This window comes from Tyto alba, unplaced genomic scaffold, assembly GCF_018691265.1.
Source record: "Tyto alba isolate M040663 unplaced genomic scaffold, T.alba_DEE_v4.0 Super-Scaffold_17, whole genome shotgun sequence".
NCBI classification, from domain to species: Eukaryota; Metazoa; Chordata; class Aves; order Strigiformes; family Tytonidae; genus Tyto; species Tyto alba.
In genome coordinates, this window is record NW_024881279.1 from 19,472,306 (window position 1) to 19,493,031 (window position 20,726).

At 41.8% G+C, this 20,726-nt stretch overlaps 1 protein-coding gene across 7 annotated transcripts in view; it reads left to right on the plus strand.

The window, feature by feature from the left end:
- The window catches only part of KCNIP1 (potassium voltage-gated channel interacting protein 1), a 445,272-nt gene that overhangs the window by 318,969 nt on the left and 105,577 nt on the right, over positions 1-20,726 (plus strand). Inside the window, exon 1 of one of the 7 annotated variants that reach the window (XM_032992706.2) lies at positions 19,501-19,551. The exons of the other annotated variants lie outside the window; for them this stretch is intronic. The gene's annotated coding sequence lies outside the window, so the exon portion shown is untranslated. Of the gene's footprint in view, positions 1-19,500; positions 19,552-20,726 lie in introns of those variants that run through there. 7 annotated transcript variants of the gene reach the window in all.

The following is a 20,726-nucleotide window of genomic DNA, read 5'->3' on the forward strand; positions in this document are numbered from 1 at the left end:
TTTGTTTGTAATATCAGCTGGATATTTTACGTCTCTGCTTATCACCCTACAGTTGAAAAATCTTTCCAGTGAAAGTGCTTGATTCTTTACAGGTAACTATACAGCTGCACCTTTCTCATATTCAATATACTCCTCAGACATACACACTTACTTCAGATGTAGAAAGTACCAAAATAAGATTCTATCTTAGTGTATAATCTCTAATAAGCTGTCAAGATGCAAAAGGCAGCAAAGCAGGTGAGGGCAGAAGAATGTACCTCTTCTCTCAGGTAGGGAAGAGCATGCACTGCAGACAGAGCAGGATGGGCAAGAATTAAGTCTTTCCCTGACTCCTACTACTACATAAGAGAACTCCTAAAAACATTATAAAATTTCTGTCTTCTAAATGCATTTTTCAGTGTTGTATCACAGTGGCTGAGTAGAATTGATTTCCTTCACTGGCACGCTGCTGAAATTCCCTGTCTTCCTCTATATTAAGCAAAAAGGTTATTTTTATTCTGGCAGGCAGTCTGTGTTTGTATCAGCTGCTATTTCAGTTTACCAAACATCCTAGATAGAGGACATCAGCAAGGAGGGTGAGAGGATCTGATGATTCTGGTAGGAGTGGGATTGACTTTTAGGGAGAGATAAGGTCTGTTTCTTACAGATGTGTCTGACACCATCTCATTAGGCAGCTCAGAATATGGAGGGAAAAACGATGTAAGCGGGGCTAACCTGCTTCACATATCGGAGGAACCCAAAGGGTCAGGTGTAGCTGAAGGCCACAACTGTGGTAATGAGACAGACCCAGATGGATCTTGGCAACACAAACAGCAAGCAGGCATTTTAACCAGTACTGAGTGTTCTCTCCTTTCCTCCCAAAAGGCAGCGCTAAAACACTGTACTTTATCTTGGAAATCTGTTTTTATGGTGAGTCTCATACTGTGACCGTGCTCCTTACTTGTGTTATCATAACTTGCAGTGTGAGGCTGAGACCCATGGCTGGCACAGGGTGCAGCTGGATGGAGATGTTCTGGGGAAGGTTCAAGAGCACCAGCCATCAGCACTGCCCTTTCTTCCTTTAGATCCTTTAGTTAGGAGGGTTTTGTTTAGTTCCTTACAAGAGTCAATTCTACTGAGGGAATCTGTAAGTACCTGAGTCTCTCAGAAATAAAGTATCCACCTGCAGAGCATGTCAATTAAAGGCCCAGGTTAATGCACACGCTGGGCTGGTGTGACTGCCTCTCCGTAAACATCCCGGCTTCTCCTTGCTCAGACCGGCAGCCTGCCCACCCGAGCCCAGGCAGATGTCAGCACCGTGCTGTGAGATGGAGCTTGGAGGCCCTCGGGCATGGCATCCTTTTTGTCCCATTCATCCAGGCTCCTTTTTAAACAGAATTCCAAGGCCCTTTCCTTCATTTTTCACGCCTCCCTATTCTATGCTGAGGGTTTCAGTCCAGTTGGGAGGTGCAGAACAGCCCATGTGCTGCTGGTGCTGTGGGTGATCATGTTTCCTTCTCGTTTCTTAGGTGGAGAAATCAGGGCAGAAGTTAGCCCATCCAGCATATTGTGCAAAAGCAGGGAAATAAGCAGTCACTCAAAATTGTTGTAAGAATGATGCAGAATTCTGACGCTGTTCTTCACACAGGTTTTCTCTTAAAACTGGAAATGCTACACTATGGCCGTGATTTTTGTGAGCATTTTTGCACAGCTTCCAAACATTGCACGCAGCCGTTTCTTCACTTTGATTTAAGGATGGCTGCCCTGATTTCAAGTGCTGTTTGATCCATATTTTTGTCAGGAAAATTATCTGTGTACATATGAAAGGAGGCTGCACACAAAGTCCAGTTGTTCAGTTGGGCTTTCTAAGCATAGGTATTTGCTCAAAGGCAGAGACAGCTTTTGCACAATGTCAGAATAACTGGCCTTTAAAATAATATTTTAAAGAGTCTCTGTAGCGTTTAAAATCCCACTTAATACAGGTATGACTATTCTATGTTCTTATCCCATGAGATAATGAAACAGTTTGAGTAATTTATTTCAGTTTAGCGTGAAGTATTTAGTTGCAGATGGATGGCGGTGGCCATTGTGTGTGAATAGCTGTGATACCCAGTGGAGCCTATGTTTGTTTCTTTTTTAATGAAAGCTGAACAATTTTTTCACCTTTGTCATTAGGTGGGGATGAGGAGTTGCCTTGCTATGGGGTGGTGAAATGCCCTGTTTCATGGAGGTTTAAATGTTCTTGTGGAACCACAAATTCACTTGTATCATAGTCTGGATCAGAACTCTTGTAAAGAAAATAAGTATTTAGTGAATCTTTATCACTTAATTTTTTGGTGTTTTGATTGAGGGAAGGCCTCTGAGATGTTGATATATTCTCGTCAAATACACTATTTCCTATAATCACTAAAATTCAGACTATGAAAAGATTTATATAAGTTTCAGCATGACAAAACCTGTAAAAGATTCCCTCAGCCATGCTGAAGAACTGCTTCATTATGTCTGAGAAGTTAGAAGCACATACAATTACTATGTCAGTGACTTGTGCCTATGAGCGATTGGTACGCTGTCCCCTCAGGTACATACCAGGTAGCTTCTTTGCCTAAGCACCCAGCAATGGAGTTAAAAAAACCCAGTAATAATAAAAAAGCCTCACAAATAGCACAACACTTCATGCTTCAGCTGTAGAAACTACTTCTGCCCCAAAGACAGACAAGGTTCTTGAGCCAGAGGGTAAAGAGTCGAGCTGCAGCTAATATATAGTGAGTACAGCCAGGCTCAGTGCTGGAGACACTGAGGCTCACCAATGATGCATACTCATATCCTAACTAGATTAAAATATTTGTATTTACAAATACATGGTAATACATGATGCCACAGAGGATACGAGTGGGCATCCTTGGAGACAGTGCCCAGGGAGGCTCTAGAGGAATATTTTAAAGCTCAAGAGGAGCTGGGAAAACTTAAAGAAGCTCTCAACTGGAACAGCATAGGCTTTATCGTCCGAATTGGTCTCCAAAAATTGTGAGACTTCCTTTCTCAGGCAGGAACTGCTAGTATATGTATGTCCTCATGGGAAATCATGTCAGCACAAGAAAGGATGAGCTCTGTGAGTGTCACTGTGAGCTGTTGTGTTGGTGGAGCTGATGGTAACGTCGGTCAGGGTGCATGGCTCCATGTCAGCATTGTACCTCCATTCACAAGGAAACACAACTACCACTGAAAAATCCTACTGTAGGACACGGCAGGTGGAAATCAGATGCAAGATACAGTGAGCTGATACAAAAGCCTATCTCTATGTACAGCTTCATCATTTCAGGTCTTCCTGAAAGGTCAGGGGAGCTACTGTGGCCCCATGATTCCCACAGAGTCCACCGTGGTGCACATCATCTCTCTGGGGCGCTCACAGGATTCTACTTTCTCCATAATGTCAAGTTCATATTGACAGAATGGCAATTTTACTTTTATATCTCAGAACTCTCTAGCTTTGGGCTTGTTATTTAATCCAAGTTTGCTGTACTGTGAAGTAGAAAAAAACTTTTTGCTTTAGTCTGTGCTTTTCCATTAAACACCTGACCCACTTTTGTCCTAACTGGATGCTTCTGTGCTTAAAATTGCTTGATAGTTCAGTTCTCCTGGATTCAAAGGATTTTACCAGTTGTCAAAATTGTCCCTTTTTTTGCCTTTTGTCCTGACCTCTGAATTGTTACTATTCTTAAAGATTTTCTTCTACTGTGTCATTTGATGAGGTGGAGAAATATGAGTTCAATAAACATCCCAACAATGTTGAGATGACCTAATTCTGACATCTTCAAAAAGGTGGCTTTTTTTCCCTAGTTCATTCTTGTGAGAAATCTACTGTAAAATATGCATATTTTAGGAGGGGAAAAAGAAGAGGCACTCCATAAAACTGTGATGCATCTTAGTTTTCATTTATGATATAGTTCAAAATATTGTGCTTTTTATAGCACATTTTTCCATGCTTTGAGCTCTTACTGTCTCACATACGGTCACTAATTTGCAGTGCCTTGGTTAATATACACTGAATTCATGTATTTCATTGAAAATGTAGGTAAATAATTTTCTTCTACCTCAGTGGTGATATGCTGTAGTTCTATCAGATGTCACAGTGTTATACACTGTTGGAGAATCGGAGTTATCTTTTGAGAGTGGAGGATTGTTGGTTTCTATGAACCAAAAAGCACAGGGTGAAGAGGCAGCCCAGAAATTAACACAAGAGGAGGACCTCAAGAATCCCACTTCAGGAGATATCTTCCCACACCAGAAAAAAAAAAAAGAGAAAGGAAGCCCACAGGAGCGCAATAGCCTGAAGAAAAAGCACTTTTATGGTATCGCAGGAGGTTAAATACAGCCTTAGGGAAGGCCAAGTCTGGGTTCAGTGGACCAAAGAGAGGTTAAGGACCAGAGGGCTCCTGCTGCGCTCCCACTTTGTCCGTGGCCAGTCCTCAAGGGTCTCCCTGTGTGGGACTGATCCTCATGCACACGACAGGCTGATGTCTGCATGAGCAGCAGCTGGTGGCCACATCCTGGGGTTTTCTTTTGGCAGGGAGGAATACCTTTCAACTTGAGGGGCAACAGGTCTAGGACAGCAAGCGAGCTGCTCTGCCAGTCTAATATAACTTGAAACCTTACTAGGATGATGAAAGCAAATCTTTGCACAGTACTGGAACTTGGGAGACCTGAATCTGTTGCCCATGCTATCACTTACCTGCTTTCTTTACCACACCTTATGATGTTTTTTTCCCTTTGTGAGTAAGAATAGCTCCAGTAATTGCTTTCTCTGGTTGTTTTGTTTTGGTTTTTCCCAAGAACACAAACATGGCACTTGCTTCCTGTTGACCTAAGTACCTTTCCTAGCAGGATTGCATGCTGGCTTGTTTCCCCTTGTCAGGAGGAACGTTGGCTGTTGCTGGCCATCTGCTCACCATCTGCTGTCCCTTACCTACTGCTGGGCACGTCCTTCCCTTGATTTTTCATGTTTATAAAACTCAAGGATCTTATGCTGACACTCCCTGCAGACCAGAGAGTTTGATGAATAGTGAGGAATGCTGTAAGCACCGGGTTTCTACCACTGGCTTGTTCCTGCAAAAGGCGTTCAGGAAAAACCTGTGGTCAGCCCTGCTCAGCACAAGCTGCTCAGGACCGCGACAGAGAGTGCCACACTGCCGGCAGGTTTGCATCCTGCGTGAACAAGCCGTGAATCAGCAGGCTGTACTGGAGCACTTATACTCTCTTCCACCTTTTGAAGGTTTCAGTAGCACTCCCTGCAGCTGTTTGCACTTTTGCTTCTTGATTTTAAAAGCATCTTTTTGAGCTCAGCTGCTTAGAACTCCCAGCTGGGCTTTTTAAATACAAAAGGAAAAGGTTGAAAGCAGCTACCGTTGAGTACGGAGCGCAAATGACAACCCAGTACAACATGATGTATCATTGAGAAGAAGGAAGAAAACAAAAGCGATGGGAATTGAAGGAGAAACTGCAGGACCACCAGTGCAAGCATCAGAGACAAATTAAAGTGTGTACTGTGAGTGATTTCCTGAAGCCCTGTCTTTTAATCCATCATTACACCTGCCTTCATCCCTGCAGCTCTGACTCTCCCACATCCATTCAGCAGGAAAGGAAACTGGTTCCAAACTAAAGAACTAGGTAATGTACTAATAAAGCCAGCAAAAGTAAAGAGCCCGCTTGCTTAGTTATGGGATGGCAGCCTGGCAACACCCCACCCCCCGCCCACCCCCCCCCCATAGTAATAGTCTTCCATTTGTCCTTAGCAGGTCTCATAGTGCTTGCGAAGAGGAAACTTTATCTTGATTTTGGTTTTACAGGCAAAGATGGTGTAACTAGGCTTCAGATGTCATACAGCTCTCATCTTCACAGCTTTTGTTTTCTGCAGTCCTAGAGCACCCTCATGGCTCTAAGTTCCTTGGGACACTCTTCCTGCAGAAGGTTTTGAAGGTCTCCCTGCACTGTATCTTCAGAGTTCTCATTTTGCTTTCAATGGGGAGGCCGGTTCTGCCTGTGAATGGGCTTTAGAACAATACCTGTGAGAAAAGTTTTTCTTTCTGGCCTCTGCTTGGATACTTGGGGCTGGCACACTGCAAATATGTGGAATTGCTGTACATATAACCATAGAGCAGGCTGACAATGTTACACTGCATGCCTACAGCTACTGTTGTACAGAAGAGCTTTTTCTTAATGAGTGTTCAGGCTATATTAATTTGTACATTAATACCCTATGTAAAAAGGATTCTGAACTGTCTGAAAACTGGCATTGCAAGTTTAGAAAACCTACCTGGTAGGCTATTGTAGGCATTGGCAAACCCCTTAATAGTCCTCAGCTAAAAAAGCCGCACTTACTATAGGTCATAAAAGTAAACACAAATGTGGGAAATCCAATTACTGTGGAAAATCAAATATCTGAGTGCAAGATGAAGGAAGTTGTACATGAATGCTTGACAAGAAATCTATTGAACATATTAAATTATACACCTCTCCCAGAATAGCTAGAGTTCTAAAAAGAATATAGTGCAGCAGTACTCAATCAAGAACAAAAATACAAGCCTGGTGCACATCAGACTTGGGACAACTTACACACAAGGACTACTTTGAAAGTGAGAAAACAGCTTTGAACTCCACAGTATGCCATTACTCAAATACACATGCATGCAAATTATAAAGAAATCTCTCCGTAAAGTGAAGCAATATGACAGCCACCCTCCACCATAAACCAGGACACAGGCGATGGAAATAGAAAAGGGAGGTGGGAGGAACAGAAGAGCAGAGTCAGCACGCAGCGGCTCTGTTGGCCAACTCCAAATTGCTCTAGGAACAAAGCCAAAGGGACCTGAAGGGGGACGATGCTGAGGTCAAGTCCAGCCCCTTCTAGTCATGGACCACCAGGAACCCCACAGAGCATTTTTGCTCCAGAAAGCTTGCGGGGCTTTCTGTAGCAAACTTAGCAAAGTACCAAAAGGCAGGAAAGCAAGAAAAATCTACAACTGCATTGAAATCTAGGTCTGTGCAGGGTGGTTGTTAATAAGTGACACTTCCAGGAAGCAGGCTGTGGCCCCTGCTGCAGGAGAAGGAAGTCACCTCCAGATGTGACCCAGGAGGGTGTCCCAGGGTGCACCAGCAGGAACACGGGGAGAATTCGGTTCATTGCGGAGCATGGTTTTGTGTTAAGATATTCTGTGGGGAACCAGGTCCAGAGAGGTGCAAATAGCTACTCTTCTATTTCCTGTACAGCTACTTTCTGGTTTAGAGTGCTAATTCTAGCAGAGTGTAGTCAGGATGGACTGGCCCAGACCATGTCAACTAGCCAATACGGAGCTTGGAATTCTGTAACACCTAGCTCTGTTGCCTGAACTCTCATAATTAACAATTTACTGTCCAGAAAATGAAATTGGTTCTAAATTTATGCATGGGAACAAGATAGCAATAACTTCCTGAGCAGCTCATGAAAGTGGAGTCGGATTTTAGTTTTCTGGTCTGATGAGAAAGGTTAATGAATGTTGTACATCCATATAAAAATACTTGAGGGAAGAGTGAGCAGCTGGCAACAACAAGGATGCCTGAGCCAGAGGAAACTGCGTTATTTGCTCTGTCACTGCCTTTCTGTGTGACCTTGCATGTTCTTGCTGGGAATTTTATATATCACATCTCCTAATACGCCTTACTACCTACAGGTATGTATAGAGCTTTGGCAGTTAGGGCAATACAGATGTGCAAGATATTAAGGTGTGGGCTTCAGTGGAAAAGGGGAAGATACCTTTTTTCAGGTAGTTTCCATACCACATATGGACTTTCTGTTTGCTTTCAATTATTTTCCCATGGTTTGTATGAAAGTGAGCTGGCAGACTGCAGTGTGGGCATAAGGCGGCAGAGGCATTGCAATAGCACAGACTCCTGTGGACCCAATTTGATCCACACGTCTGCCCCAAGGCAGCTTCTGGCAGCTGTTCTCTGACGTGTTCATAAAGCTCTCCCAACACGGAGGCTCCACAGTCTCTCCAGGCAATTTATTTCAGTGCTTTGTTACCTTCTCCAGTGGAAAGCTTTTCCCTCATACCAAATTGATTCTTTCTTGCTAAACTTGAAGCTTGTTATGTCTCTCATCCACTGAGGACACAGAATAGATTAACCTCTTCCTCTACACTGGTCTTTTGTGTACTTATCTCTTTTTGGTCTCTCCTTTTCTGAGCAACCTCAATTTGTTTAGGTCTTGTTTATTAGACTATTGATCATTCTCACTGTTCTGGACTTTCTTTAATTGGCTTATATCTTTCTGAGTGTGCATGACCCACAATGGGATCTTGTACTGCAGCTGAGGCCTTGACAGTGTAGAGAAGAGCTATTTCATTTGTCTTGTAAGTTATCTCTATGCTTGTACTTCTAGAACAGCATTTGACTGGGGTTTTTTTTGTAACATATAGGCTTTGATTCTTTAGAGCTCTTGAATTTTCTTTATGGGGCTCTAATACCAGTAAAATTCTTTCCCACCCTACATTTGTGCAGACAATGATTCCAGGATAGGTGTAGATTTCTGTGTTTGTTCCTAGTGAATAAAACCTGATTTTGTTTGTTTTCAGACTCCAACTTTTAAGATATTTCTTAAATCTACATTTGATCTTCAACCTATTTTCCCCCTTTCCCAGCTTGGTATTATTTGCAAATGTAGTAAGTACACTAATTCATCTGCCATTCATAATGACTGATACCAGACTTAAGAAGGTCCCCCGTGAGGCTCAAGTTTTTTATATCTTCAATTTGGAGAATGAACCTTTGACACTACTCTGAGTAGTTTTTCAAGTAGTTCTGCATCTACCCCCTAGTACTTTCATCCAGATTGTGTTTTCTTAGATTATATACAAGAAAGTGAGATGAAATACTGTGAAAAGCTTTAGAGAAATCAAGATGTGACACAAAATCTATTGTCTTACTCTTGAAGTAAGTGAGATTGGTTTGACACCAATTACTCTGAACAGATCCAGTCGGGCAACCATTCATTTTCTTGTAATTTTCTCTCTGCTTACCAATTGTTTGGTTTTGTTTGTTTCTAGGAACTGCAGCTAAGCTATAGATATCTAATTCCCCTTCTCTTCATCCCCTGCCTTTTGTAAAGACAGGAAGTGTATTTATCTTGTTTCAGTCTTCTGTACCTCATCCCTGTTCCTCAACCCTGGGTTGCCAATAACTGCTAACAGCCCTGAGATTTCATCAGCAGAGGATGGATATCAAGCCCAGCCAATTTCAAAACCTCTGGCTTATCTAAGAATCCTCTAACCTCTTCCTTCCCTATTAAAAAAATCTAGTTGTATGTTGTTGATTTTATCAGATTCCATACTTCTGGTTAGAATTCAGTCTGGGTGACCCCTTTTCTAGTTGTTTTTTTCCATATCCTGTGTGAAAAAAAAGCACTGAATTTGACATCCTTGTTGGCAGCATCATACTTTTTCTAGGCCTGTCTGTATATTACCACTTCTGAGAAGCTGCTGTCTTTGTTGCTCAAGGTCATTTTTTCACATGCTTACACACACAAAAAACTGCGTTCCCCTTATCTTCCTAATTTGGCAGTCTGGATTATCAAACTCTCTACTATGATAGGAGCCAAGGTTGCTTTTTTTCCCAGCTAGCGCCTTCTCCTACAGTATGGATTTAGGTGTTCATCTTTGAGGTAGTCTTCCTGTTGATCTCAGAAACCAGATACCTAAGCACTCAGATAATTCCCTTCTTTATAGCTCTCATGACAGCAGGCCAGATCACCTTCTTCAGAGCACTTGGAAAAGTTGCATGCAAACTGTAGGCCACTCAGCCCTGGCTGCAAAGCTATTCTGTTCCTACTGTTCTTGGGAAAGGCACAGATGCAGTCAGCCATCTCATGCTCTTCTCCTTGGTGACCTAATGACTGTCACACTGACGAATGCAGAGGCAGGAGCGGGATATGTCAGTGGAAGAGAAGTGGTAGGGTTAAAAAATAAAAAATCCTCTCCAACAGTTGTGAATTAATATTCTCAAGGGGGTGTATTTTCCAAACCCTGCACGGTGTATTGTTTGTTAATAACCTAAAGCAGGTTTGATTCCAGCAATGTGTTTTAGCAAACATAATGGTGTATCTTCGCTTTGTATCCTCATGAAGGGCGATGGAGGAGGAAGGCATGCTGCATTTATTTGGAGCACCAGCAGTTTTGGAGGGAACAGCCTCATTATTCAGGGTGAAGAGAGGAGTTCACTGGGAGCTGCTGATCATGCTGACCTCTCCCACAGCCCGCAGAGAGGCTGAGCCAGAGCTACACCCTCGTGGAGGGGAGACGCTGATGTCGAGCTCTGCGCCTGGTGCTGTGGCCCCAGGTCTGGCCCAGACCCCAGTCCTTCCATGCCCTACACAGGTCTTATGGTCATGGGTTTGCATTGGCAAGTTTGTAGTATAGTTTCCTTTTTAAATGATCTGCCTTCTAATTTCAGTGCATCTCCACTTGCACATTTCTGTTAAAGCATGATGAATAGGAAAGAGGCACTGGCAAATTGTGCCCTGGTTGCTTATGCCTCCTTTGCCATATGTTCATTCTCTTTTAACTACTCTACTTGACCTCTCCTCATGTAGAAATATTCCAATGCCTTAGTTGTTTCTATCGCTAGTGTTCGGACCTTTTCAGTTTCCTTCTGAGACCTTTATGTATGACCAGACTTTTAAGCCTTATTACAAGTTAAGTACTAAATGCCTTTGGAAAATTGTATGTTAATTCTTTCTGCAAAGTTTTATCCATTGGTAGAGTAAGGATGATAATGTGCACCTTTAAGAAATTGCTGAAGATTAATGAAATGTGTTCGTAGAGCACTTTAAAAGCTTTGCATGGTGTGTTACTTCTTGAATTGCAGATTACTAAACACTGTTTAAAGAGATAACTAACAAACTGAGTGCTACCATATGCAGTATTAATTGCATATGCAAATACAGCAGGCTTCATTATAGGATTCACTGGTGTTTACTGTGAACTCTGTGACACATTACTATAACAGCATGCTTTTATTTGAAGTAAAAGAAAATAAATGAATCCAAAATTACTTTGGTGATATCTTTCAATTAGCCACCATTCAAATTTTCTATCAGATCTGCTGTCCTGGACCAGAAAATGTTAGAAGTTAATAGGTGCTTCTTGCTGAAAAGAAGCTTCTGGCAAAACTTTCTGTTCTGAAAGATGACACCAAACTGAAAAAGGATAAGATACATCACCAGCTGATTTTCTTCATGATAGGAAAATGTTAAAAAACCCCAACCACTTGCTGAGTTTATTTCCTGTATTCTGGACCAAGAGATTGCCTGTAGCAGCAGCGTGGGTAAGATCTCAGTCTGTGGTGCCTTCATTGGCTCTGGAGATTTGTCAGGGAGGAAAAAGGAAAAGGGGCGGCCGGGCTGGCACATGAGGAGCCTCGGGGCTCTGTCTGGACACTCGGGTGCTGGCGTAGGCGGCGTGGGAGCCTGCCCTCAGGGACACACCACGCAGTGCACATTTGGGTGCTTCAGGTGATGATGTGAGAGCTGAGGTGCAGTCTTCATGCGCGGGCCTGTTTCCAGAGTTGTTCTGCAGCTGTAGAGAAGAGCTTGAGCAGCTGCCTGCAGCATGAAATATGTAAGCAGAAGGAAAACCTCAGTCAAGACCTACAGGAACCAGAAACCAGAAGGCCAGTTAGGAGAGGGCTGACTAGAAACGTGAAAAGACTGAAAGGGGATTTGAGGAGGTGTGAAGGGAAATGAAACGTGGTAGGCACTGGAAGCACCATGGGGTTCTGGGGATTGCAAGAGAAAGTGGCTAAATGATGCTGAAGGAGAAAATGAAGTGACCTTGAGTTAAGCCGTGAAGGTTAATTCAAAAGTACAGATGTGATGTTTTGTCTGGAAACAGGATATTCTGGCACAGTATCTGGAACAAGTGCTGTGATGACAAACACCTGCTGCAAAAAAAGCCTTCTAAATAGAGAAGGTCATACCAAAGAAGTACCAACCTCTCTCTTCTCAATTGGAATCTATTTGCAGGATTAACTTGCTGGCCAAAGGGGGAAAATAATAAATGGCCCATTTTAAGTGTTTAAAAAGCTTGTAATGGTTGCAGCTTTACAGTTTTGATAATTTATGAGAAAGCATGAGATGCAGGTTCAGTGGCAGTTGGTGACAGCTCTTCACTTCGACTGTTTCCTATTCAGCAATACAGCACAATTATACAGAAGCAGAAACAACCTGTATTATTTAGATCTGTGTGTTACCACATCAATCTTAGGGCTATTTTTTTGGTTTACATTGAAAACTGGAAGTGTGCTTTCTGCTTTGGGATTATTTGTTCTCCCAACTATATCAAGTTTAATTGCTTCTTCGAACCATGAGGCAGCGCAGTATTTCAGAGCTAACTGTCTTTGTAAATCCTGTCACTCATTTCCTTCACTGAGAATCGATATATTTAGGCTTAGTATATTAGAAATGAAACTAGGTAGCAACTCCATTTTGAAAAACCTTATGCCACTTACGCCTTTTAAAAGTGAAGATCTGTGTTTTCAGACAAAGACGCTATCTTTCAAGGTGGGTTATTTTTGCACTGACTTGAGACACTTCAGACCTGTATTTCAGGGGCAGTGAGGGGACCCACCCCAGGATGCTTGTTGCTGTGAAAGCTGAGCTGCAATGGAGGGTTGTGATAGCAACGAGGCTTGGTTCCTGCAGTTCAGGGAGTGCCTGTATGGGCAGCAAAGCTCTGAGTGTGAATCATTAGACATGGCTTCTTATCTTGGTCTCAGTACTGCCGTGATCACTGCCAGTTCAGACAGCAGGCAAAACTTTTGGCTTCAGCTGCAAAACGTGTAGATGCACGGCTGGGACTGGGGAGAAGGAAAGCCTGCATAACTCACAAATAAAGGGTTTCCTGGCTGGAGGTGTTCCTAGAACTGTGAGGGTGAGGGGGGAGTGGAGGAGATAGACAGTAATTAAATTAAGGACTGAAACTGGAGGCAAAACCAAAGAATCAAGAAGAAGGAACCCTCAGGTAGGAAGGCCTGCTAGAGAAGTCTGGTCTGGGAGCCAGAAGGCATCACTGTGCAGAGATCGTGGGGAAACCCCACCTTGTGAGGGAACAGAAGGGAAAGCAGGGGACCTGCTGGGGTGGGCATGGGGCAGCCTGTGGCACCCAGCAGTGACAGGCTCCGGAGGTACGAGACCGGAGAGTGAACGCTGCGGTGCCCTCAAAAGGGTGTTTGACTTCTGAACCTTGATAATGAGACCCTGTAGCATTTGTGTGAACATGTGCTGTGTGACACAATGCCAAATTTGCATAAATTGTAAAACCAGGCTCTCGGAAAATTAGAAAATATTATAATTAAATTCACTAGCAGAGCTTTAATTTAGTGCCCTGAGCAAATATTTCATAAGCAAACCCATCCTTTCTTCCCCATGCAGTCCTGTTTGTTTTAGTGCACAGCAAGCTGTTGCCTCCTTCATTTTCTATGACTTTTTACGGAGAAGACAACGTATTTTGACCCTACCCATGATCAAAAGCATACAGATTTTTTTTGTCTTGAGTCTTTTTCTCAGTTTCTGGGTTTTTATGACATCCTGATGCAGGCACATATCCTTAAAATTACCTGCTGCAAGCAATTAAAAGCACAGTCTGATAAGGGAGAGCATCAGATGAATTGAAGGATGCAGGGCATACATATATAATACGGCTTTCTTCTCAGATAGTATTGATTGTCAGAGATTACTGCTGAAGAAATACAATGCTGCAGCTAAACGTCCCTGATTTGTATCCAGCTCAAATCATAAGAATTACAAATTCCATTTAATATGCTTGACAGTCTAAAGCTGAATTTGTCCTTCATTACTAATTTCACTGCTAGATCATTAAAATTACACTAACATCTTATAATGGTGAAGATCTTAATTAAATTAAAATATTCCTTCAAATGTAAGTTGCGTGCAATTAATGAATTTTGTTTGTGTCTTTAGGAAGTTGTTGTGCATAACATAATTAATTGGTCCCATGAAAGTCTTGAATTTTTTCTTTAAATATAATTTTTAACAAATCATTAACAAAAATCATGCACGTCTTTGGAGCTCGCATATCATTTGCAATATGATAAACTGATGTAATATGTAAGCCAGAACAGGTTCTGTGCAGAAACTGCAGAAGTAGTTTGTCAGATTTTATACATTATAGATACATATTTTAAACATTCTAATAAGATTTAGCTGAGTTTTAAACTGACCTTAAGATGTCATAAAATGAGCACTCAACACTCAAGTTAGTTCCCAACTTCTGATGTGATTTAATCAGATTTGGTTACAAATGTAGGTTGAGACAAGAACCTTTCATTTCCACTGATGTTTTCTATTCTTCTAGATTAGACCTTCGAGGGGGGCCTTCCTAAAGTTTGATGTAATGCTTTTTCCAACTAATTTGCTATTTAATTGAGGTGTAATGTTTGTCACCTTTGAAATTTTCTAAGTAAAATTTTCTAGTGCATATTACAAAACCTGTAGATCAGTGTCATGTACCAGAAGCAGTATTTGTTGTGAGGGCTGGTTGTCTGACACTACTCTTAAGATAATTTTCAGTAGGTTTTTTTTACCTTTTATAAAATTTCTTGGTCAAATGTTTCTCTTGGTCTCAACTCTCCTTTAGGGAAAAAAAAAAACAGACGGACCAATTCTGCCTTTCTCTGTACAAAGTCAAAGAAAACATGTTGATGCTTTGCCATAAATAAGCTTTCATAACTATCTTGGTGCTCCGATGCCATTGATGCGGGAATAGCTGGGGTTCCCCAAATTATACATGTCTTTGACAGTCAAAAAAACCCACTTGCATTTGATACATATATAAAGTTGGAGAAACTGTTCCTACCTGATCAAAAGATACTTGTTTTCCTAAGATATTCATATAGCTTAAACATGTAGATAGAGAAATTCTGAGAGATTTTTTAGAAGCCCATAAAGAGACTAAGGTAATTTCTTTTCTAATTAAACACCTCAGTTTCTTAAGATAGTCTCAAACAGTTCTAAATATATTACAAGATGTAACCTGTAATTCATAGAATTTATGTATGTTTTTAAAAATGTCAGCAAAGCCTAAACCGAGTCCTTTAATAATGTGGCATTAAACAGTGTCTGAAAATACGCTTCAGGAGTTGGTTCTTCCTGAGCACACGTGGCAGGAAAACACTGAAATTGCAATGAGGAAACTGCAATTTAGAGACTTTCATGATACCTCAGTCCTTAGAGAACAGTAAAAAATATAAAAATAAATGAATGTCACTGATCTGGTGTTATTGAACGTCTGCCAGTGCTGCTCTGCCCACCACTCCCACTGCAATGCCCCCCATCCTCACTCAACTGCTGACCCTCGCAGTGGAGCCAGGTTTGCCCTGCACTGTCCCAAGCCTGAAGTGAAACCTGAATATTAGCTGGAGAGTCCTGATAGTTTTACAAATCTAGATAGTATTAGGCAAATAGTTTTTGACTAGAAAACTGATTAGATGGCTGGCTTTTGAAAATATTAAAGCATTTCACAGTGACTTTTAAAGAACAATTTGGAAAATATATTTCTCTTATATACTTAGAGCACTATTTTTTTTTAAATATCAAAAAATACAAACAAAAAAACCTCCACTTCTTTTTTGACCCAAGCCAAGGGGTTTAGATTAATCCCTAGCTAACTGAACTTTTTATTTCAGCTGTTAAAATGCAAAATCTGTTCCCTGCTTAGTCCTGATAGTCTCTGCCTGGTTAGTTTACCCATACCCTGTTCTCTCAGAAGCAATGGGAATTCTGGCATTTTCAAGGTCCTATAAATTTGGTGTAAATGGACTGTATTCCCTCATACAGAAGTGGTGGGACAGGGCTGGGTGGAGGACACAGCCTGTCACAGTGTGTTATGTTCTGTCTGAGCACTTCAGTTTTCCCACACACGTAACTGCATCTTTTTCCTGTGAGCCAAGATCAAATTGTTGAGGACTGGGCATTTAAGAGTGAACTCGACTGTGCCTGAGCCAAGATGTACAGCTACTGACCACGCAGGCTTTCATCATGCTGTTGCCAGCTTGCGCGAGCAAGCAGAGCAAAGAGGGCTCATGCTGGAAGACCACAGGGCATATTTCCAGACAGGAACATTTCTGTTTATTGAACCACTGCTTGTCATAAAAATAGTTTGAAGTGCCATTCTCCACCTTTGCTTTCAGCCTTTGCCAGCACACCTACCTTTCATGCCTTTCCTAGTGCCTATTTAGGGCAGCAGCAGAGACTGCCCTGACCTTTCCAGTGTTCTGCAGTGTGACAGGCATTTCCTGCTCTCCCCAGTTTACAGTCCTGGCAACGTTTGTGTAAGAAAGATGAGCCAACTAATTAAAAGCCAAATTTTTAAAAGGTTAAAGTGCAGCCTGCTGTCTGGGCGGAGGTGATACTTTTCCGATTGCTGCTTCATGAGAAGGACTTGAACAAGACTAGAAGGCACGCCTGATGTCTCCTGATTGGGAAGAAGCTGGAAAGGCAAACACTTGTCTACAGGGATTATTTGGGTTTTTTTAAGAGGCCTGTGACAGGAGATAAACCCTAACAGCAGTATCCAAATGGGCGTCAGCAACATCAGGAAATCATTTTCTTCCTTTTCATTGCCGTGGTGAAACTGGGACAGTAGTATGAACCACTATCTGTTATTGGAAGTATGCTGTTATTCTGAATATATATATATAAGGAGATTGTTGCCCCTCCTCTTCTCTTTGCTGTTCTTAAATTCAACAACTGTGAGAAAAATGAAACACAATACTATCTCTTCATCAAAAATTGCTGAATTTCTCCGAATGCGGTGGGTTGGCTTTGGCCAGCTGCCCGCCCAGCCACTCTCCCACTCCCCCCTCCTAATGTTACAGGACTGTTTCTCATGTATTTTTCCTCACTCTCGGGCACCTTCTGCCCTTTCTTACATTCACTCCTGCAGAGGGGCCACCAGCTTCGCTGAGGGGCCCGGCTGTGCCCGGCGGGGCCGCGCGGAACCGGCCAGAACCGGCTGAGTCGGGCGCCGGGCAGCACCAGCCTCCCCTCACAGAGCCCGCCCTGCGGTGCCTGGGCACCCACACTGGGAGATATTTTAGTTTCCTACTTAATTCAAAAAGGATGTCCTGGGCAGAATTCAGTCTTTTGGTGGCTGAAAGGGGAAGGGTGGAGAGGGAAATGTAATGTCCCTGTGCAAGGGGGAGCTGCCACCAGCCTTGCCCAGGGGCGGGCTGGGGTCCTGGAGAACAAGATGTCCCCACCTGGAAGAAACTTGTGACAATACAGTGATTAAAAGCTTTGATCTAGAAGAAGGTAAGCCGAAGAGGTTTTCAGTTCTTTCTGGGTAGCAACTGCTTTCCTTATTTTAAAGATAATATAAAAGGCTTTTGTATGCCAGTGATCATGGTAAACATCACATAACATGAAACTCATGAGATAACGCTGGAAAGAAAATTCAGCTTCTGTTATTCCAAATGAATTCCCAAAATTCCTGATCAAAAAGTGTGCCGCTCGTTTCCTCAAAACCAAGATACTTTTCAAAACATGTCTTAGTTTTTAACCAAAGGAGTTTTGCTTGAAAAATATATAATGGGATATCCATTGTATTGTAATTATTTCTAAATGAGCAATCTATGATTCCACGTGAACAAAATCACCAAACCACATTTGTGTCTTTGACTTGAGAAAGGACGTGAGGATTGAGAGCTTCTGAGGTGATGAGATTCAGCTCATAGGGAAAGGCCTAACACCAATTTATAAAACAAATAAACATGATGTCAGTAGGGGATTCCACAACAAGCTACCTGGCTTTCTCTCATTGTCAAGTTTTAAATGAAAATACTTGCTCTTCTGACAACAAAAACTAACAGAAAATTAGGCCATTCAAGATTTTTGCTTTTAAAAAATATGGTGCAGACAACATAATTCAATTCACTTGTTCCTTATCTCTGAAATTTATTCCTAATTTGGGGAAGTACATATCAGCAGCATTGACCTGTAAAATCCAAGGAACCCACTCAGTTAAAACATATACTTTGGTGTTTTCTCAGTGAAAGCCTGGCTTTCACCCAGACACAGTAGGTTTAAATTTTCTTTGATAGTGTGAATAAAACATCTGTTGTTTTTAATGATGATTTGCTGCAAGTTCTGGTGCCTGTCATCCGTTCTGATAGTAAATTACTGATTCCAAGAAATAATTCAAACAAAGAAGTGGTTCTTACAATAAAATTGATTCCAGCTACTCATTTTACCATAATCTTTAAATACGTGCAGTATTGGTGACAAAATGTGATCCTAAGTGAAGGAAAAAGTCTAAAAACTTAGATTTTAGGTTTGATGTTTGTTTAGTCATACGTAAAATTTGTGTAGCATAAACATAGAAGCTGGGATTATGAAAGCAGACAAGGAAATTCCGCTATGTCAATTCCATGTATTTTAGTGAGTTGGTAACTAATCCCTAATGCTCATTGGCTTGGCAGGCTTTAATATCTGTGTGTAGAGTTCTCAGAGGATTTGGTAGTCACTGCTATGCACACCGTAAATTAACACTTGCTTGACATTTGCTCCTTAGCTGGATTTAATGCAAGACTTCAGCCATTTGGCTGAATTATTTTTTCAGGTTTCTTTTCCTTTAGTGCTACAGCAAGTACTTTGAAAATTGCAGTACTGCTTTGAGACCAATGGGGGAATGAATCAGTTACATTCCTCTGTTATCATTTCCTTTTAGTTGGGGATGGGGAGTCTTATCCTGAAATGTGAAGGAGAAATGTTCAGTGTTGGATATTCTCCAACACCCAGTCTAGGATCTGTACAGTACTGTGTGGTTTCCCCTCCTGCTCTGTTTTCCATACCTAAGGAGTCAGGTAGCAATTTCATGGTCTGACCCAGTGCTACTCATTGGACATTTCAGAAGCAGAAGAAATTATTACTTGTAAATTGCTGGGGTTTGTTTGTTTGTTTGTTTGTTTGTTTGATTGTTTTGTTTTGTTTTGTTTTTTGTTTGTTTTTTTTTGTTTTGTTTTGTTTTGTTTTTTGTTAGGTATTTAATAAATCATCTTCATAAATTAATATTGTCCAGTACCCAAAGAAACAAGCAGTTTTAGGCAACCTAATGTGAGTATTTGTAACATAGAGAACACACAGATGCCTCTTTTTGGATCCAAGTTTTCTAACAGCCTAATTTGTAAATGAGCTTTCTGTGTATTCACACACTTGTAGTAATTTGGCTCACAGACCTAAGGAAATGCAGTCATCAAGCTGTGAATAGTTTCCCACACTCTCATGCTTCGTTTCCTGGGAGAGAATCATGTCTGAGTGACTTAAGGGGATGAGCTGCTTATAAAGAGGCATATAAATACATCTATAATAAACACTGCTTCTTAGAAGTGGGGCTGTGTCTTGGTGAAGTTTTCCTTTTGAGCACTAGTGGTTTCTGCAGAAAGCCAGTCTAAATGGGGCATTTACAAAGGTCTGCAGATAGGAGCAGAGCCTCCTGTGTAGAGTGAAGGTTACACATGAGCAGAGGTATGGTAAGTGTGTGTGTTTCCCTAATGTGATTAAAAATAGCAGATGCTAATCTGACTTGCTGTCTGGGGGATTTGCAAATGCCATACAGAAATGTCCATATCTGAAAGTGTGTGTGATGTATGCACCACTGGATAGGTAGATTCAGCAGCTGCTTAGTGATTGCAGCTTTGGGTAGCTGTGAATCTATTAATATAATAATACATTGATGTGTCATTATCTGCTGTCATAATCCATTAACACTATGATGTGTTCTTCCCCTGCACTCTCTGTATGTCTGAGATTACTCTGTTTCAGGGCTGAACTGTGATAGAGAGGAAAGCATTGCACTGGGGTTGAAAGGAGTTGATCAGTTCAGCTGTTGGTGTTGAATTTTTTCTATAGAAATATTTATGCAGCAGAGTGGTCAAACACATTCATAAATTTGACACTTTTAAATAACTAGTTTTTGCCAAAAATGAACTACTGAAGTGACATATACACAACACATTTATTTTCAGCTTATTTTAGAAGTTAAGGTAGTTCACAGAATAATGAGTTGAGTCTGGGCAGGTGCTAAGGAAACCACAAGCTAGATTTGTGCAGCTTGAGGAGGAAACTCCTCTTCCAAGAGGCTGTAGCACTGGTCTGGTTTAGGGGTGAAATTTCTTCTTTATGAAATGAGATTTGGGTGTGTATTCCCCTTTCCCAGGAGAACTCTCACCCCAAGTGGTACTCTGGTCCAGATCTCTTCCCACATCTTTGGTTGGGGTTAATCATGTAATAGAGATGGCTTTAATACTCACAAAGCCAGAGAGCAACCCTGGTGTCTCTTGGCAGGAGCACTCGAAGGACCACTTGGATCTAGAAACATGAGGCACAGGAAAGCAGTATAAACTTGGTTTTGTGTGTTCTTGATGAACACCAGGATTCCTTGTCCCCAGACTTTGAAGCTGAATTCCAGGAAAGGCTTCATGGCAGTGAATGTTCATCGGAGGGAAGTGCCAAATTCTCTGTGGTACAGGATCAGTTCTCTTTGCCTTTCCCACCACCCTCCTGCTGCCTGCACGGGGTGCAGCCATTCAGATACCCCTCGGAGGAACCTGTCTCCCCATGCGTAGGTTGGGAGTTCCTCTAAGTACCAGCTTACTAAAAATTTAAGCAGCGCTTAAGTGCTTAATCCTGCTCCTTGCCATCACTA